Below are 21,327 nucleotides of genomic sequence, written 5' to 3'. Positions count from 1 at the left end.
TGGGTTAGTCATCATTATAAATCAAATTCTAACTCTTACAGTTTGATGATGTTGTTAAATTACCTAGGTGCCACCTCTGAGTACTGCCAGTGTTTCATGTCTTGGGTGCTTTGTAATAAAGTGAGGGGGATGTTTTACTTCTAAGGCAAAGCTGGCCCTGGAACAAGACAAGGATTTCCTGAGGTTTTGCAGCCATCTCAAAATTCAGCCTTTTGCTCTCAGACTAACTCCATGCCGCTGCCTCCTCCAAGCCCTGTGCCTCTCCTTCCTCATCTCTGCATGTTGTGGCATCACATCTGGGGACTAAGGAAAAACAGCCTATCTGCCAATGATTAGTACAAAGCTGCTAGGGTACCTTTACAAAAACAAGGTTGTTTTCCTCTGAGTATTGTAAATGACAACCTTCTCTATTTTAAGGGAAGTAAAAATGCTGCAGAGGTGCTGATACTGGTGGTAAACTATTGGATGCAGCCAGAGCTGTTCGTTCATGTGTCACGAAGTCTGTGTTGCCTAAAGGAAAGTCTCCTTCAGTTTAAATTATAGATAAGCCATACTTCTGGAGCAGATACTTCTTAATACTCTCCAGATAATCACAGATGCATTACAGCACAGGAACCGTGCCTTTTTCAGAACAGGTGTATTTTTATATGTTCAACAACGTGTGTATATTACCATATAATTCTGCAGTTTGTCCATCTGTAAGTTTGTCCAAACTGAAGAAAACTCACCAGTGTTCCTTAAGTCTTTTAACCTGAATCAGATCTGGGGAAATAAATGAGCTCTTGGTATAGAATCTTTTATAACTCATTACCTGGCACTGAACTTAGTCATTTGCCATAACTCTTTGATATAGTGAAAGGTGCCAGACAGGTGAGGCTTGGCTAATGTTCAGAGCATATCTGTCTGTGTCAAGCAAGCTTCAGAGAATGTCCCCACTAAGAGATTTCCATGGCTGATGAAGGTTTTAACATAAGTGTTAGACGAAAGGCAACATCCTCCCTACCCCCAAGTGAGAGGTATCAGACAGGGAAGAAACTGCTGGCAGTGTCATGGCGGTTATGACCTGCATGCTGTGAAACAGGGCAACATCTTGATCGTGGAGATGAAGTTTGGCAAAGGGAAGCATATACTGGAGGTGTCAAACACTTGCTTTAAACCAGAAGCAGTCGCTGAAGTTTTTTGCTCAAAACGTCCTCTGCAGATGATGTCAAGACTTGTTACTGATGCAGAGTTCAGAAATGGGGAAAATAATTTTTTTCATTCAAGCAGACTTGGCTTTTATGTTGTCTGTGAAAAAAAAATAAGAAAAAGACCATCATTAATGTGGACTGTTAATGAATTTTTGAATTAAAATTTCCAGTAGTTGCTATTGTTCTCATAAATCTTACCTGTAAGAAACATTGCTTGGAGCCAACTTGTTTCAAAATTTCTAATTCACTCTTTTTATTAGGAGAAGCTTATGTTTTTGGTCAGGTCTCATGTCAGTGTGACTCAGTGTAGCTCTCAAGCTCAAGGAACTATATGAATTCATACATGCTGAAAAACAACCTACAGTTTAGAAGTCATGGAACAACTCTGTCAGCACATCTTCCTCCTCCATCTGTCCAAGACAGTGTGCAAGTGTGTGTGGGGAAAGAGAGGAAAATATAGAAATTTCTGTTGACTGGAGTAGTGCATCTTCTATTTTTAGACCTCCAAAGATGCATATTCTGTGAACAGAGATTTTATTTTTTTTTTTAGGTGTAATTAAATTAATTTGCAAGGAAGTTGCAAATTTCATTGAAAGCTAGAGATCCTCCCAATGCATGATTCATCATAACTCCACCTCAGCCCTGGCCTGCAGGGATAACTAACTCCTTTGGTGAGAAGATAATTTTATTTTAATTCTCATGCAGTCATTGGACAACTTCAAGACAAATGCCAGCTATCAATCTTTATGAGTGAATTATTGTTCTCACTATTAGGGTGTGGTGGAGTAAAGGATGTCATACTTTAGTACCTATAAAGCCTTTTTGGATATAATTTTGTGTGTAAGCCATAATAAACATAAAAATCATACTTTATGACCTATATGAAAAATACATTAAGACAACTAAAATTAAAGAGTTTAAATAGCATGGAGATTTTTTTTTTTGAGATAAAGAGCACAAAGATTTTTTTTTTTTTCCCCCCAGTGATTATATTCAAATTAGTAACAGAGGGTTTTTTCTGTAACTATTTTCCTGTATTAACAAATTATTATTTTTGGTCCCTCCACTCCTATATGCCTAGAAGCAATCACAAAAAAAAAAAAAAATTAGTTTTCAATTATTTTCATCTAGTGTATCAGAGAGAGATATCTGAGCTTCAGAGATACAGGAGAATTCAGGGGAGTGTTGACTGCAAAAGAAATCAAGGACCAGACTTTGATTTTGTAGCTTTTCAGACTAACTACATATTGCATTGCAAAGTCCACACATTACCATCAGCATACTTGGTGGATTTTGCTAGCATATAAAAAGTGCTAGACACTCCTAATAATGATAATTATAGTTCTAACCTTGCCAGTGATTTACCTAGGCAGACATGTACACCCATATGGAGCTCCATAAATTTTAATAGGGCTCCATGTGGGTTTGGAGGAAGGTGGGGGGTTGGCATAGGTAACTGCTGCGTGACCCTCATCCGGAGTGGAATTTGGGTGATCAAATGTGTACCCCTGAGAGCGCTGGGTGTGTGTATGCAGCCACGGTTCCAGAGTGCGTTACTCTGAACAGTGTTATTACACTAGGAAAAAGTATTTAGGGATAAATTAATTCTGTTGTAATACTGTTTGGTTGTGATTAAGTGTCTTCAAAAATAGAGGATGAGGGGCAGCACATTTTTCTCGGCTGATTATTATAACTGAGGTGCTGATCATTTGTATTTGCCTTACACTTATATTTAATTTTGCTTGGGGTTTTTTTGAAGTGTGACAAGAACATTCTTTTCTAGGAACTGCAGTTATGTCTTTTAACAAAGTATTTGGTATGGAAAATATATTCTCATCCCTTCAATTCTGGGTTCCCAGAACTGGCTCTTGCTCACGTAAATGGTAGTGCAGAACTTAGATGATATATTGGTATAAGGATTGCTTGAGTGAATAACCCTTACCTCTTCTAATTTTGCTGAGACTTTTGCTGCTTTCAGATTCCCAAAGTTCTACTGATTTTGTTTACGAACTGTAGACTGGTTTTGGACTATGACATTTCTGAATTTCAATGTAGAAATGTCTTTGGGTGTGATCTTTGGGGATCTTCTCTATTATTAATTGATGTAAACCAATAAAAGAGTATATTGGTTTCTTGAATCATGTTGATCCTTAGTTTATAAAAAATACTGGTGGGCTATTGATTGGATTGCAGAAATGGTACAGCAGATCATGTAAAATAACAATTTTGAAGTACATAGGAGATCTGATAGTAGAAAATTATATAAAAGTATTTTTTAATTGAAAATTTAGACTGATTTTCTTTTGAAATATATAAACCACAAACAATAAGCATGAACTGATGCTGAAATTCACTTTGTTATTAATCATATCTGGATTTCTGCTATCTGGGAAACATCGCGTTCCCTTCTTTTGCTGCATTACATTACTGACAAGCGCCATGATCCTCTTGTTACTAGTATTAGGGTAAGTTAAAAAAGAAATGAGGAAGTCACAGCTGAAGCTAAATTCCTTTGAATATATGTAAAGTTATTTTTCTCACAACTTGTTTTTGGATAATTTATAAACATAAGTAACTTTTTACATGCCTGGTTCTAGTATAGAGGTAGTACTGGTTGTTTTTTGATTCTCAGCTTGTTAAAGCATGGAGTAAGAATTACTTCCTTGTCTGCTGGGCTCTGATGTAATTCATTGCACAGCTTGACCAATTTATTTTTTTATTTCTTTTAACAAAGAGGAATCAGGTCAAAGGGATTCAAGCTGTTTGCCTCAAAGCTTACAGACTACAAACTAAATATTTCTTAAAATAGTGGCCTTATACTTCATTTCCCATTCATATTGTAAACGTGCTGAAGTAGGTAGGATCAGGCAGGAGGATGGTTTTGTGATTTAAACTCTGTAATTGGGAGGTATTATTGCCTTGCGGTTTGCCTAAGAATCCAGGCCATGAGAGTTGTGGCTTTGTCCCGTTTGTTTGTTAGTTAGCTCCTCCTTTTCTAACTCTTACAATAGCAGTGGTTTGAAGACCAGACTTCAGCACTTGGGAACACTAGATTTTATTATAAGCAATAGCAAAGCTTTTTAGGGATGTCAGGTAGCACATACATGCTAAATTCTAGTAATTCTGCTAAAAAAGCTGCCCTGAAATTATTTTGGTTCTTTCCACAATCTGTTTTATTCAGAAAAATTAATAATATTCTTTTTGTTTCCCACAATTACCTTTATTAAATACTTCATAGTATATAAATGGTTTTCTTCAAATGCAGCTTTGAAACAGAATTTTTGAAACCATCCATTATCCCTCACCTAGAAAACTAACAGACACCTAGAAACAACTAACGCTTCTTGATGGCTGTAATTAGTGTGTTTTAGACATCATTTTGTTTCATGGCCCTGTACTGTGTACTGCTACTACTGTATGTGTGTTGATAGGCCAGAAAGTTGTAGTATCTCAGCAAACAAAATGGACAGGTTTATGAGCTGCAGAACTAATGAATCCTGCTTTCCTATGAATTTATGGTTGTCAGCTCTGTTTTGAATTTTTCCTCATAATTCAGGCATTTCAGAGGTTTCTCCCCACTGTGAACTCTCAAAAGCACTTGATTCACCTTTTCCATGAGCTGGGTACCTTACGCATCTCTGCCCTCTATGGATTGATTTATTCTAATGAAATTTGTAGGAACCTGATTAGGAAGTTTGGGATTATTGTGCACTTGTCACATACATTCAAAAGTGGTCATTGAGTTGAAAGTTACAAAAAGAGGTAAAGGCAAATAGATAATTTGGTCACACAAACCTCACTTCTTTAGGAAATCAAGCTTAAAAAAATCAAGGGAGATAGAAGAAATGCTATATGAGCTTTTTGATCGTTTTCATTAAAAATATCTTACTTTACATTTGATCCCTCTGGTTATGGAAGCTCTGTGCTGGTGTTCTGAGCATGCATATCTGTTGGAAAGTAGCCCCAAAGAACCCAGACATTCATTTGGGTTTAAAAAAAGGTTATTTTATTGCTTTCATTTTTGGTTAATTAAGAAAATGTTTTGATAAAATGGTACCACAAAGGTAGGGATGAATATTGTGAAAAATTTGAGGCAGATCTCAAATGTGTGCAACTAAGCGCTCTTCATAATTCATGTTAAACACTCTGCAATTTTTTAAAAAGAAAAGTAATATTTCAGAAGTACTAAGCATTATGCTTAAACCACAGATTCTGTAAAAAATGAACTGCATAAGCTATTAGCAACTGTATGCGTCATAAACACCTTAGGCAAGAAAATCAGATCCTAATGCCAAATGCAGCTCAGCTCCATCAGTCTACATGGAGCTACACTTCTGCAATTTTATAAGATAAATGTCTGTACTGTTTTATATGATGAAACTACAGCTTGGGTGAATCCTCTTATTTTTCACCAGTGATTTAATAAAGGCAAGCTCAATATAAATATTGAAAGGCTGCTAGTATTGAAAATACTCTTTTCCCTAGTAACTGAAATATGTGAGAGCTTTGTCTTTTCATATTGATCGTTCCAAAAAAAAAGTTAAGATTTGTCTATACAAGAAGTGGGTATATTTACTAACTAGTGGGCTCTAAACATTTTCTATAACATACTATACTTTATATTGCATTTGCAGAGTAAAGCTTTGTTGAGATGTTTTATCCTGGCTACTGGGACCCATTTTAAAACCCATTTTAATCTTAGCTGAAACAGCCAGTGAATGCTTCCTCCTACCACTTGGTAGAGATTACAGAGTAAAAGAGGAGAAATGTTGCAAACTATATTTCCTTGCACCTATTTCTTTGACACACATCACTGTGGTAACAGAATAAAAGAGCTGCATTTAATTATTTTTCCAGAACTCATAAGTTTAAAAGAGATAGGGTATTTATGAGCCCCATTTGTGCTCTCTAATCCACAAGATACCAAAAGATATGGAACATAAAAAAGTGTCTATTGGAAGTGACCTACTGTGCCTCCAAAAATATTTGTCGTCTTCTGCATCTCTCTCCGAGTAAAATATCGAGCATCAGTTTAATCATTAAAGGAATCATGAAAATAAGGAATGATTAAAATGTAATCAAGACAGATGATTAATAGTCACAGAAGTGTCATTTTTAAAAACAGTTTAAAATATCTCCTGTGCTGTTCTGCTGTGTTCATGGAATAAACCTACTTTAATTATTTCCTGTTCAGGCTTTCCTCTGTTTCCTTGGTTTTAGGAGGAGTTTACCTAGCAAAAACCAATGCTGCTCATTTCCTCAGTGGATTAACTGGGCAATGATGAAACAGAAGCTTCTGTCTGCTTCATTCTTTACACAACCTGGTGTTAAAGAGTGACCTTTCACCCTCAGAGATTTTAAGGATTAAGGATGCTTTTAAGTCTCGGTCTGGTTACTAATCCACCACTTTCACTTGATGTTAAATAAGCACTTCCTGATTTACCCTTTAAATCCTGTAAACATAATAAAACAGAGTTTAACCTTTACCTTAGGATTTTACCACTATCTTATGCTCTGTCAAATAAACCTTTATAAGAAGCAGGGAAGAGAAAACTAATAAGCCATAGCCTGATTTTTATTTTTTTTTTTTACCTTGGGATATGTAACAAAACATTACAATATTTTTAATATATTCAGGTCAAACAGTTGTTAGGGTGCATTGGGGTCCTTACACTGTGCAAATAATGGAATTTTTAAAAAGCATTTATAAGCTATTTGAGATAATGAAATAGATGTTTCTTCTGCATTCAGACTGCTGTGAGCGAACGATACTGGAAGGAGTTGAAATGGAAATATATTGAGAGAGATTTCATAATCCAAGGCTTTGCAACTTTCAAGAATATCATTTAGCCTCCAGCCATTGCTTTGTAAACTCAGGCTCCTGTCTGGTGTAAATTGCATGTAAACTCCATTAGCAGTTCATGGACTATTTTGGCTTACACCAGTCATGGATTTGACCCCACAGAACTTTTTTTTTCCCCCTTGTGTTTTTCTCTTTAGGAAAATGGCATCTGTGCTGAGGAAATATTAATTCATAGCTATTTCCAGTGGCTATATTTAATAGTACAAAGTTATCACTACTCTCCACCAGAATATTTCTGTCCATGTCACAGCTGCAAAGGGTGTCTCCTTAACATTTATTTATAGAAATGTCTTCTTACCTATATAAGTAACTTCAACACAATCCTCTCAGTCTGGGACCAAGGAGGTAGTGGGACCAGCTGGGAACCCCTGCCTGCACAACAGCTCCAAGGGCTGAGAACAGGAAAATGGTACCTAGAAAAAGTGTTGGAAATGCCTTCCTTAAATCATTACAGCCACCACCCATTGAGTATTTTTAACAAGGTTTGTTTTCTGCAAACATCCAAAATACCTCATTTCGAAAGTTCTGAATTCTGCCACCTTAGAGACTTTCTGTTTTCATATCTCATAGTTGATAACAGTAAGTAAAGAAAAATTATCCTATGATAAGAAGTTAATTCCCTCTTCTGAGGCCCTAAATCATGGACCTTATTAGCAAAGGAATACAGTTATCTATCTGAGTGGGGACCTTGCTTGGCTTTTGATATCTTTTTGGGAATATTTATTTTAATTAAATTGAATATCTGCCTTGTATCTTCAAATATCTGATTGTCTCTGCATCAGCTATTGCCTAAGAGGAAATATAGACAAAGTAATCATTTATATATGCATGACTTTGTTACTATGATCAACGATCCCTTTGTCTTCTGCCTAAAAATGCAAAATATCCCATTTCCTTCATGTTTGCTAATGTTGATCACAGTGCTGTGAATGATTCAAGTGCAACTGCTCCTTGACAAGTTTGAGGGACTTTTCACCTGAGCTGGAGAGGAGCTCTGGTCAAAACAAATTCTGGTATTTTAAAGGCTCTGAATAATGTTAGGACATAATGCTGGGGCAGCCAACTTTCCTGGTGTCTGCTAGGGATAAGTAGATGATGGTTGGGGTCCACAAATGTTTTGAATTCATGGAGCAAAGATTATTTGCAAGCTCCTTGGAAAATTATTGAGTTTATTGGGTAGGATTGCTTTTGAGAGTTCTATGGTTCCCAGAATGGCCTGCTTTCTTAAGAGACATTTACAACATTGGACCTTTTTCTACAGTCTATTTGGAGAGAGAATGCCTGTTAAAGGCAATAAGAACTGTGGCAGTGTATGCAAACAAGAAATAGGACAGAGGAGAAAATTTTAAACAAAGGAAATTTGATTTCTGTTTTTTCACTGAGATTTGGGAAAACAGGTGGAGAAAATGCTTTTTTTTTTTTTAACTGATTTTCCATCCACCACAGACATGGGCAATGCCTTGTTAATGTGTCTTGTGCCAAAGTGATCCTGTGAAGCACTGTCAGTGGGAATAAAACCAGTATGAAAATTAGGCTGAGAACATCTTAAAAACAGAACAGCCTCCTCTGAAATAGGTCTTTAGCATCTGTAGGAGTCTGAGTAGTTCACAGCAATGTGAATAACATTCCTTCCCATGAAGCAGAATTTGACCAAAATGAGCGAGAGATTCATGGGTGCTGAACCAGTGAAGAATTTGGTCTATTTGGTAAATGCAGGTGGTTCTCTTTCCATGTGACAGAGGTAAGTGTAAGAGATCACCCATATTTTTCACACATAAGATCCAGCCCTTAATGAGGGATCTACATGCAGAGGTCAAATGGAACTGAATAAGAAAGCTGAAACAGGCTCTACTGGAGTCAGCGACAATAAGCTTAACCTCAACTAGATTGAGAGCTCCTAGCATCAGGCACGACACCTCTGGTGTAGCATACAGTACAGAGTGGCGTTGCACTTTGTGATGCACATGCGTAAGCTGAACTGACTGAAGTACTGGCAGGGCATTTGTGGGATCTTCTTTCTACATGTCAAGGCAACTCTTTGCTCAGACCCTTCTTGTCAGAGTCAGCACTGCCTCATGATTATGGTCACTGTGGGCATGTTGGTGAAAGTAGGCTATCTTGCTTTTTGATAGTTAACTGGCTCTTCTAGACCAACAATGCAGATATTTTTCAGTTTGTTTTCAAATCCAAACTCCTTCCCAGGAGAAGAGCCTTGGCAATCCTGACAAGATAATATTGCTCCATCTAGCATGAAAGGAAGCTACTATGTCTTTGTTGAAAATCTGAACTCTTCCTCACTCCTAAAATCACCTAAAGCCTTTCTTTTACTTAAATTCCTGACAACATATAATTTAGCTGTGGTCTGCATTCTACCAGGAAAAGAACCACCTTCACATCAAACTAATTATTGATGGTAGTTTTCAGTGTGAATGATAATTTGGGCTTCTGGTCCTGTATGAAAAGAAATATGAATTATTTCTGCTCTTTTACAGAGAGCTGAGACTTCCCTTCCAAGTCCTTCATCTGATTTCAGAAAGGCTTCATTCGCGACATCCATAATCTTTGTGTGACACAGGCTATTGCTGTGCACTCTGGAATGTCTCCAAGTGAAGGAAACTATAATAGCTAAAAAAGGGGGAATGGTTTTAGGGTGTTGAACTGAAGAGGTGGCTTGGTTAGGTTTTTTCTTCCTCATTCTGTTACTACATTTTTTTCTTGTGCTGTTGTTTTTGTACTTCTTAATGGTTTATATGCGATTCACAGAGTAATTTATGACACTTTGGTATGTTTCATTATTATCACTGCTTTTTCAACTCTCTTGAATGAAAATATTCAAAAATAGTTTTTTTCAGGATTCTGGAAGAATATAGGAGACTTCACCCTTGTATCTGTAGAGCACTGTTTGCTAAAGCTTTTTATGGTTTTCTGCTATGAAAAATAATATCTAGAGCATTTCACTATAACTTTTAGTGACTTTTACAAGGATCTGATGCAATTGCTGTTTTTGTGCTGGGAATCTGGACCACTGCAGGGTGATGTGATTTGTCTAAAGTCAGCCAGTAGACAAGTGGTGGATAGGGGTGCAACACTGACCCCTTTGTCTAGTTCTTTGTCTATGAAGACACATTGCCTCAATTAACTGATGATAATCAAGCCTGATTCCTCTGTTCAGCTGATGAACTGGTGCTATAGCACCTACAATTCCTGTTTTGTTGCTGAGGTTGCCTGCAGGAGAAGGCAACCAAAGAAGGGTGTGGGGAACAAGGTCTGAAGGACTGTCCAAAGGTGACACTGAAGGCAAGACTAAGGAAACTAGGGGAGAATGGGGAAGCGTAGTCACAACAGCTGATTTGGCCAGCTGGCTGTGGCTACCTCATGAACTTGATCTGAGTCGCTAATGGGGAAGTGATCCAGGATGGAGGGATAGGGTCTTGCTTCTGGGTTCAAGAAGATAGCACACACTAACCTGAGGCCGGGTAGGCTGTGCTCATCTGGGAGAGAACAGGTTCTACAGAAGTGCAGAGTGCCCAAGCTATGATCTGTATGTACTACCAACATCAACCATTTTCAGCACGTTTAGTGAGTTTATAAATGGAAAAAAAAAAAGTGATGTCTGAAAAAGCACATTTTGCATTTCTCTGCAACTCTGCAGTAGAATAACATGGAGCCAAACACATTTCCAGTGTATGTATGCAAAGTATGTGATTGTGCCAGATATATGCCAGAAAAGATCTTAATCAAAGGAGTTATACAGATTTTACATAGTTACCATTCTCATGGTATTTCAATAGGTCACTCTATTGTCATTAAAATCAGCAAGAGGCCCAATGGTCCTCTAACACCACCATTTCATAGTTATTCTCAATTTACATCCAAATAAACAGTAGAGAAAGCTCAGAGTTTGAAGAAAATCAAGCAAAGGTTTTACTTTCAAATGGAATTGATCTCAGCCAACAACAACAGAGAAATAAGTGAATAAATATATATATATATTACATATAAATTTTGTAATATATTGGCCTACGCATGTAGTATTACATTGCATTACTTTGCATCTCTTAAACATAACAAAACCTTTTATTGAGCAGTTACCATTCCAACAGGTTATGGCATTTGTAAGTAATTAGCAACTGTAAAATATGACTAACCAAATAATTATTTTTAACTAAAAAAATAGGCGCCTACATTCTTATGTATAAAACATTTTTATAAGCTGTACATGACCAGAGAATATTTTACAACAGAGCTTAAGACAGAGAAAATACTAATCAGGATTTTAAATGTCTGTAGTTATAATCCTGTAAATGTTCTTGAAAATAAAATGAGTAGCTTCCAGAGAGGTGCATAACCAGAGAGGTGATGCAATGGTGCCAGTAGGAAGGAATGGGCTGATGAGACAGCTACTGGGAGGCCCCAGGTGCTGTGCAAGTCACCCAATGTGCAGGAGAGAGACTGGTACATTACTAAGGCCCTCTTTGGTTTGATATTGCTTTAGGTCAAGGACAATGGCTACAAGTGCTGCAAAAAGGAGGGGAAGTGACATTCAACTTTGTATTGATGTAAAATAAGTACAAATTAAATAAGACTGAGAGGTTTTTGATAGAATTAAAGGATTCCTCTCAATAAGAGTGCACTACTGATTTTGCTAGCACCTTACCAACATCAAGAGTGCAGGGGTTTCGGTATCTAGGAGAAAGTTTTTCCCAAGGATCACTCACTGCGCTTCTTAACGAAGCACTCTGGATTGCTCACCTGGCTTCCCTTTAAATTTACACATCTTAAAAATGACTTCAGCGCCAACCCACTGGAGTTGATCTAAGTTCCCTCAAGTCTCATGGAACTTAGCTCGTTCATCAAGAGCTTCTCTGAGATGCAAGTCAGTGAGGTGTGAAATGCTTGTGGTTTGATGATTCACAGAACTCTCACCGTGAGCCTTAATTAATCAATCTTTGCAAGGAATTTGAAATCCTTAGATGAAAGGCTCTGTAACTGCAAAACACTGTTATTACAATGGCCACCACTTCTATTCAAGGGGACCTCACTTTTACCATTCTTTTTTTGTGCCATTGCAAGAGCTTCCCTTTTATGTTGAAAGGGGAAGAGCTGTGTAAACATGTTCACCAGCAAACATTTCTCATGCTGGTGGTTTAAAAGATAATGTACCTGAAAAGCCACACAACTTTCCTTACAGCTGTATCTCCCCAGGCTGTGATCTTGTCAGGCTGCAGGCATTAAACAAGGCTGGGCTGGGTCAGCACTAGGACATGAAAACAGGCAACGATGCTAATGATTAAGAAAACAAAGCATCTGAATCCACATTTCTCCACCGTGGTGCCCCTCACAGAACACAGCCCATGAACCATCCTCATGTACCACTGCAGCATGAATTCAAGCAAAACACTCTGCTCACTGTCAGTAAACAATCTCTTAATTCTTTGCACAGTACAATTACTGATTTAGCATACCACCAAAGTGCGTGATACAGTTTCATTGAAGGCAAAGAAATCTACCCCCAAAGAGTGTACAATCTGCATCCTAAGCATGGGTGTGTCAGTGGATGTGGCTGAAGAACAGGAGGAGAAAGGGGAGGGGTATGAAGGATGATGTTATAGTTCTGTTGTGTTTGTGTCAGATGTGGTTTTCATTTTCCCACACATAAGGTACTTTCCTTGGCTTGCATGTTCACAGCTCTCAGTTTCACAGATAGATCAATTTCTCCCCATACTTGGACCAAAGCTGTTTTCAACCATCATGTGCATTCCTATTTGAGAAGGAATAACTTAGCAAAAATAACTTGCACGGGTGCTTAGAATGATGCGCTGGAATTTGAGTCTGAAGGTTTGTCTTTGATTTTTTCAGTATAGACACTTTGTATTAATGTTACAGATTAGATATTAAAGGAAAGAAATTGAGGGATAATTGACTCATTCAACAACTAGATCGTCATATCTAGTACATGAAGTAATTGAGGTGGAGAATTTTTTCTTACTCTGCAGAGCTGTGTATGACAATTACAGGTGAAATATGAAGTTGTTATTGTAGTGTTAGTGTACACAAATAACTGTGGGTTTTGCCCAGATAACAAGTGTGCAAAGACAATAACAGGACGAAGAATATAGGTTATGGTGAACTGCTGAATTCCCAAACCCGTTGAGATTTGAGGTTGGTTTTGGAGTTGATCCCAAGCCCAGGATATAAGGCTTATGCTTTACAATCCATGTTTAAAAGTAGCAGGTGAACATCATGAGAAATTGCAGCAGGTCTGGCTCCTGTAGGTGGCAAATGGAGACTACTGATCCTGTTAAAAGGCATACAAAAAGCAAACATTACATGTGAAAGGACAGAAGGGTGCTGCTTACTGCAGTTCTCTATGCACCAATTGAATTACTAGTTCAAGAACATGCTATTGCATTCCGTTCAAAACCAATATTCCAAAATCTGTTGCAAATTACCACAAAGAAAGGTCATTATATAAATCTCACAGTAGATGTGAACCTCTGCCTTCAGCCATATACCCATGTAAAGGACGTTTTGGCTATACAACACTCAAACATAATAATCATACATTTCCCACTGCTGTTATCTTCTGATCTTTCCAAGTTGGCTTTTTTCCCATCTAGGTTTATCACTCCTGATGATGATGTCTGGAAGGTTTTTGTAAACATAATTTTTGCATATTACACGTGATCTAAGATCTGCTTAGTTTAGTTGAAGTTATACTTCAGTGTTTAGGATACCTGTGTAACTGGTTGTGCAAAAACTGCTCATCTGATTTAGTAATATGTGTCTAAAACCTCAGATGCAATAAGAGTAGTGCTTCTTAGCTGATCCATCTGCTTGGGATAGAGCAGAAGGAGGACCACCCATGTAACTTCCATATTGAGGCAGTGAAAAGCTTGGAAAGTCCCAAGCCACACTTGCTCTAATTTCAATGTGCTTTACCCAAGCTTTAAATGATCAGGTCATGTCCTAGCTCCCTGACAGTTCACACTTGTATCCCACTAGCAGAGAAGAAAACTGGAGGAAAAATCAATTTGTACCATATGGAAATTATTGTCTGTTGTTTCTATGTCTCTAAATTCCTTTCACTAGCTTAAAGAACTGCAGTGCCTTAGGAAAAAAAAAAAAAAAAAAAAAAAGAATAAAGCTTTGTCTATAAGGCAGCTTCCATGATCAGGGTGGTTTGGGGAGGAACAAGCCTGAGCATGGAGCTATGGCAGCCTCACCCCTGCAAGGCTGGTGAATTCAACAGCCCCTAACATCACCAACCATACCTAGGCTTTCTTACATAAGCTTTTTCTGAAGAAAGTAGTAGAACTACATTTTTAAAATATGCATTTCTCACATCCACAGAGTTGCCTAGATTTTTATCATAGTGCAAGATAAAAGTTTAGATTGGCACTTCAGAACATAAAAGTATAGTTTTGAAATGAAGGAAAAATAGATTTGAAATATCCAGTATAAAAATTCATGAGGTCTAATGAAAACTTTTTGTTTCCCCTAAAAATACAAGATTGTGATCCCAGCCCTCAGGTCAATACCAATACCTTGCACAGATCCAAGACTTCCTTCATGTCATATTCATCAAATTATTTTAGTTGTTTGTGTGTTTCTTGTGCATTTAACCTCCATTCTGAATTGGCTGCATTTTTACTGATCAATTAATTTGAACTTGTAAAATTTATTTTGAGTATTTGCTTTCTAAACAGTAGTTTTACTTATTTATATATAGAATTGCAATGGCATTGCAATATCTGAAATTTAGTATGACTTCCTAGATGCAACAGAAGAGACATCATAACTTTTGCTTCCATCTAGTGCATTTGTGAATTATTACCTTAGTTTCTCAAAGTTCAGTAAAAAATTAAAATTGATGAATTTAATTAAACAACATTGTCCCAAGGCCAAGTAGCTCAAATGTTCGGGTTTTATTAAACAGTAGTTTCATTCACACTTTCAAATTACACTTTGTTCAAAGGTCTTATGAAAAGAATTTTTATTTTTTTTTTTCCCTGTCCTTCTAAAATAAATGTTGAGGGGATTCAGCCTTCAAAGAGCTCATAGAATTTGAGATAGAAATAATCCAAAAGGATTTCCATGGTGATAGGAATATGGCCCAGGCTACACTTTAAGGAAATGGCATAAAAGCAAATGTTAGAAAAGTTAGATTAATAAGTAATCACTTTCACTGACAATAAAATCAAGTGGAATAGGCTAGACACGAGTGGAATGCATAAGTCATTGCTTTAAAAATGGGCTGGAGCAAGCAACATTTGGTCAGGTGCGCACAGGATCCAGACTTGGGAGAGCCTCTTAAAAAAATCAAGTTAATTATTGTTTGGAAAGAGAAGAGAATGTATTACTCTGTTTGGAAATGGAGGCTCTACAGCAAAAGACACTGAGCAGATGCAAATGGTTAAGAGGTGGAAAGTAAGAGCCTGTGAGACCACAAAGCTTCTATGATGAAAGAAAAATAGTGGGGTTTGTTTACTGATACTGAGTTTTGTTTAGTTATATGAATTAAGTGACACACAAATATTTTTATGACTGCATTTATTCTTCATAACAATATGAATGAGCCACTGAATAATAACAAAGTCCCTTGTGACTGCAGAAGAAGGGTGATTAAATTATAATCACATTGGATTAATTAATCTATAATATTTGTTCTTTATATGAAAGAGGAAAATCAGCCTTCAACATAAAGGTTATGTACTCATGAGGTCTGTGTCTTAATAAAGAAAAGGCTTTGGGAAAAAGCTTGACAAGCCCCCCAGATATGATATGTTGTAAATGTAGACAGAAGGTTATTACTGATATAAAATACATTCAATGTAATTATCAGCCACAACAAATAATCAGAGAGATGATAATGAATAATTAACATTTTTATTTTTCTGTAGTAATGTGTCTAATAGATAAGTGCACAACATTAAATTAATTTATTATGATATACCATTTTAGTAATGAAAACTATATCATCAAAATATCTCTTCAGTGGTACTGCAAGATAGCAGCTTAAATAACTGATAAGGCTTATTCCTTTGTTTTCCCCACCATCGTACTGATGATGCCCTGAAAGGAAGCAACTAGCAAAAGGAACTATAATAATCTTGAAAGAAAACCATAATAAAAATATAAAACTTACGACCTGATCCTCTAGTCCCAGTAAATTAAAAAATGCAGGTTATTTACAAAAAGGACTCAACATATTATGTTAACTTTATAGACATCTTATTTTAATTTCTTTTTTGCCATTTTTTAAACAACAAATTGTCTTTAATCCTTTCCAAATAAAATGCCAGTTGCAACTTATAAGGAATAAATTAGTGTGTCAAAATCATTTCTGTTCTGAATAAGAGAGAAAATGTATGCCTGTAAGATAATGTACATGTACATTTTAATTACTTAAACCCAACCATTTATGTATTGGAAGGATATAGTTTTAAAGACTGACCATATACTCGATTTTATGCAGTGTTTTCATACATATTATTTTAAATAACAGTAAATACTGTTAATTTTTAAACTTTTTTTTTTTTTTTTTTTTTTTACCTGTGGGTATTATCTGATTGTGCGGAAGAATGTAATCTGCACAAGTGTAATTTCTGAAACCCTGGAGCTCTGAGCAGGCACAGCCTGTGCTTTTGAAGCCCAAAGTGTGATTATTAGTTTTTAACTTTCTAATAAAGCCTGACCTGTAATCAGACACCTAAAAGCCCTTGGACCTCATCTTAGTTCAGTCTTGTAGCCTGCAGTTTAGGCTTATCTCTGGCTAATACTGGTGGTTAATTATAGTGCATTTTACAGAGCATTGCTCATGCTGATAATATTGTATTAAGTAAAGCTTTGTCTGTGTTTCAAAACAAATTTTTTCTTCTGCAGTACTTGGGGACCACAGGCAGAGAGAGATAGTCTGTGCCCTGAGAGTGTGAAGTATAAATCACAAGTGAAACTTCAGGGGTTAAAAACAAGTGTTTAGGCTTCTACTGTTTAATCAGCCAGAAGCCACAAAACAGCACAAAATATGACAGGCACCAGCGCTTGAGGTCGTGGCTGAAAGTGAAACAGAAGCAAAAAAATATAAGCAGCGTTGTTCTGTCCTCCACCAGCCAGCTAAGATCCTGCGTATGGAAAGCAACTCCTGCACTGTGTTGGTATGCCGGTTCTGAAGAGTCTATCAACACCATCATGTGTCTTGTTTCCATGTGATTCCTCTTTAACCTGCTGCAGTGTACTCCCGAGGATGTTTGTGAAGATGAAAGGAGGCTGCATGAACAAATAAAGTAAGGGAGGTGCATATTTCTGGCAAAAACAGAGAGGAAGATGGGGACAGCATCTGGAAAGCCTTGTTTTGGTATGATTTGTAGGCCTGGAAATGCAACAGTCTGGTGAATCCTGCATGCTGTAAGTTACACTAACGGTCCTCACCAAGGACAGCACTTGTACTTTTTCAGAATATTATAGAGACAAAAATACATTGCAAATGCTGTGCTGCAGAGTTGGTGTCACCAACACACAGACCTGCTTCTGGGATTATAGAGGGCATGCTGGCTTACATGTGTCTGAAGAACACCACCTTAGCGGTCATGATCTTGCTCAAAAAAACCCATGCGCACTGGGGATAAGTGCAGAAAGTTTTTCTTTCCAAATATCTAAGCAAGAGTCTCCATCAGAGATGGGTTCCAGCTGTGGTGCTGACTTCCTTTGGTGTGACATCAGAAAGATCCTAGGGGATTCATGACCCAAGGATTTGCTTTAATCCACACCACTGGGTAAATTGTCAATGGTGAGGCCCACTTTGAGGAGACTGGTATAGGCTGAGGAGCCTGTGGGTTGCAAAAATACTTCCCTTAGCTGAGTACATTTAAAGACTGCTATTTGGGGAGATCATCAGCTGTTTCAGGAGTCTGCTCAGGTAGTATTCAGAAGGTCTATTGCCTTCAATCCATATCACTCCTCAGAGCTCCCAGACTGATATTTTCTTTATGAACAGCTCCATCAGTTTCTCTTTCTGAGCAATATTTTAGCATTTCTCTTTCTTATTTTTTTCTTGTTCTCCAATGTCTGCTTATTAAATTATTATGCAACTGTGATACTAAATCTTATCTTTTGACTATAATGCACAGAAGAGTCAGATAAGACTTGAGGGGAGGGACAAACCATTTGTCTATCAGTAGACTATGAGAAGCAAGAGAAAGTGAAGATTGGAAGATGATGCTTTTGATGAATATTTGTAGCTGAGCAAGACAGTGCACTAAATGGCTTTTCTATTTTTCAGTATGAGAGCGTACTTGTATTTCTAAAAGCAAAATACTTTTACAAGACTCTAAATCAAATCTGAAGTTAAAAACGAAAGAAAAAAAGATTTATAACTCTGCCTCCAGCAACTTACTATTCCCTGCTAGCCAAATTCATCTCCTGTTTATTAAGTAAGGTATAGACCTCAGTTAAGAAAATTTTTGGTCATCTTATTAGGCAATAATCAGCAATAGTTTAAGGTAGTTCACAGGAAGTGATTTTTGTGTCTGTCTTCCAGTCTGCCTGTATACCTGTTTCAGGGAGAGGGAGTTATAAAGCAGTGTGCCAGGCACAAAAAGGGTGAAAATAGACCCAGAGATTAAAAGAAACCCCAACTTTAAAAAGAGTAGTTAAATCAATAGGCTTCCGAGAGTACATTTAATACCATTTCAGCAATGACTAGTGTTTTCCTGATATGATGGCAGCGATTTGCTAATTGATTTGGTCATCAAAACCACTAATGACCCAGTCTACATTGGAAAGCAAAGCGATTCCTAATTCAGAAGGCCATGGGATGGAGTGGGTCCATGTGGGCAATTTCTGCCAGGCAAAGGGAGTTCCCATTTTCATCCATGTGGTCACAAAAATGCCCTGGACTGAGATGTCCTCACTGCAGAGCATGAGCTTTGTTATTGCTGGCAGTGCTCATAGCAGGTGCAAGTCCTCTCTGTGCTGAAGGGGACCCTCCTGGAGGCACAAAGTGAAATTTAATTTTTGTTCTTTTTGGCAATGTCATTTTTTCCTTTCTTTTTCTAATTCATGTTCAGGTAGAGCACGGATTTCAGAATAAGAGTTGACATTTAGTTCTTGTTAAAATGTGGTTGTTTAAGCCAGTTTGATGCTGAAGAATGACTCAATTCCCTGCTTAAAAAAGATCTTTAAAAAAAGTATGCAGATTTATGTTTTGGAAAATCTTGACTGACTATCTTTTCTCAAAGACAAATTTTAAAAAAACCTAAACTGCTCCTGCCATCAGGCTAATGGCATAGTGTTCCATACCCCCTCTAAATCTAGTTATTATTGATCAGCTAATGCAGTATTTAATTATACTCGCAGGGGAGAGGGACTTCTTCAGTGTGTGATTCATTATCCCTTATGAATGGAAACTTCTCAATCTTGGTAGATAACCAATAAGCAAATGTTATTGATTGTTCTCCAACATCAAATAAGGATAATAAATATCACAATTTGGGGCTTGAATGTCACATTCAAGAGAAGCTTCATAACCATGCGTTAATGAGTTTCTAATCTTTGACCCCCTTGCTAATGCCAGCTGTGGTCTCTTTTTGATCATTACAACTTCTCTGTCATCACAAAATGACTCTGCCTTGGATTATCTACATTAATATAGGCTGACTACTGGAAAATCTTAACAGTATTGAATGAACTGTACTAAAAGCTGCTTATCTAAAGAAGACAAATTTCCTTAAAGAAAATTTTAGTAGAACTTAAAGAAATGGCAAGAATAAAGAGTGTCAAAATGAAAAAGTGGTATAAGAAACATTTGTGTGAGAATACAAAAGAGAATTTGGTCCTACTACTGAACAAGCTTCCTGACGGCTCACTCTGAATAAAAGAGCTGACCTTCTCATGAGAGTGGGGCAAGTTACGCGCCAGAGTGCTCAAACATAAGGCATCAGTAACTGCACCAGCTCATCTGTGATAACTGACCATGTATGCACTTTCATCTCATGACAACCACGGACACTGAGGTAGCAGAGCTGCCTTCCTCATCTTCAGACAAGGCCAAACTCACTAGGTTGCATTTGCATTTACAGTGGGCTAAGAAGTCAGCTGTGTAAAACAGCTACCGATACTCCAAGGCTTGTTTTACTGCTCTGTCTGTGTCTGCATATGCCTGAGTCCTAAATCCAAATCTGTAATTCTGAATCATCCTGCTCAGCTACCACCTGACTCTACAAGTTCTGCATCTCATTCGCTTTTATTTAAGTTCTTAACAGCAGTTATAGATTCACTCCCCTAGTCTATTCACTACTGCATGCTCTGTCTATGGTTAAATTAATCCCAAGTTTGTTTTTGAAAAGTTTCTTACTTTCCTGACAATTTAAATTTAAATCTAGTGGCTGGGGCAGCAGTGTTGGTTTGAAACCTCTCAGGCAGAGGAATTTCCTCTTTCAAATCTCACTTTTTGGACAAAGACTTAACATCTTCTCCGGATGCTCTTTAAAGGCCTGCTCTCTTCTTTTACACACTTGATCATTTAAGGCCAATCCTTTGCAAAAGGAATTTACCTCTTTGATATGAAGTCCCATATGGATGGAGGCTGATGGAGGTAGATGCATTAAAGCAGACTTTCAGAAGATAATTTTCTTACACTAACATTTTTTATAATGTCTGGTGCTTTTCAGGAATGTAGCACCCAGCTATAGAAGAAATATGAAGTTCAGGTTCTCATCTTAAAACAAGAGAAAATAGAAAAGGAGTTAGATGTTGATCTGTAAATCCACATCTATGTGGAGTAGACATGTACTTGCAAGTCAAATGTTCACAGTCAAGATGCAGTCATCTTGACTTTTAGACTATCTCAATCTGTTCAGTTCGCTTTACAGCAAACAGGATGTATTGCAGCTATTAGGCCAAGGAAATCTGGGTTCAAAACAAAACCAGATGACCTCTCCAAAATGAAACTTGCTGCTAGTTGTCTAAATAACAGTATTCCTCCAATTCCCCCCAGACCAAAGCAGTCCAAAATCCTTTCCAAAACAGCTTTCACTAAACTGTCTTCTGCATGTTTTCATTCTGAGAATGAATAGATTTGTCTGCAGCATGCTTTCTTGGATGAATGATGGACTTCCTAGCTGAAATATTCAATCTAGTTGTCTTTAGTGAACTCAGTGTGTTGTACTTTCATTAAAATTAAGTCTGTGGCAAGTAGTTTGTGGAGATTTACACCCTCATCCTTTCATTGCTGGAAATCTAATTTTAAAAGCTGTCTTGGGGCTCTGCTGAAGT

This window comes from Athene cunicularia (assembly GCF_003259725.1).
Source record: "Athene cunicularia isolate RWA chromosome 7 unlocalized genomic scaffold, athCun1 chr7_part1, whole genome shotgun sequence".
In the NCBI taxonomy this organism is placed as follows: Eukaryota; Metazoa; Chordata; class Aves; order Strigiformes; family Strigidae; genus Athene; species Athene cunicularia.
This window is presented reverse-complemented; position numbering follows the sequence as displayed.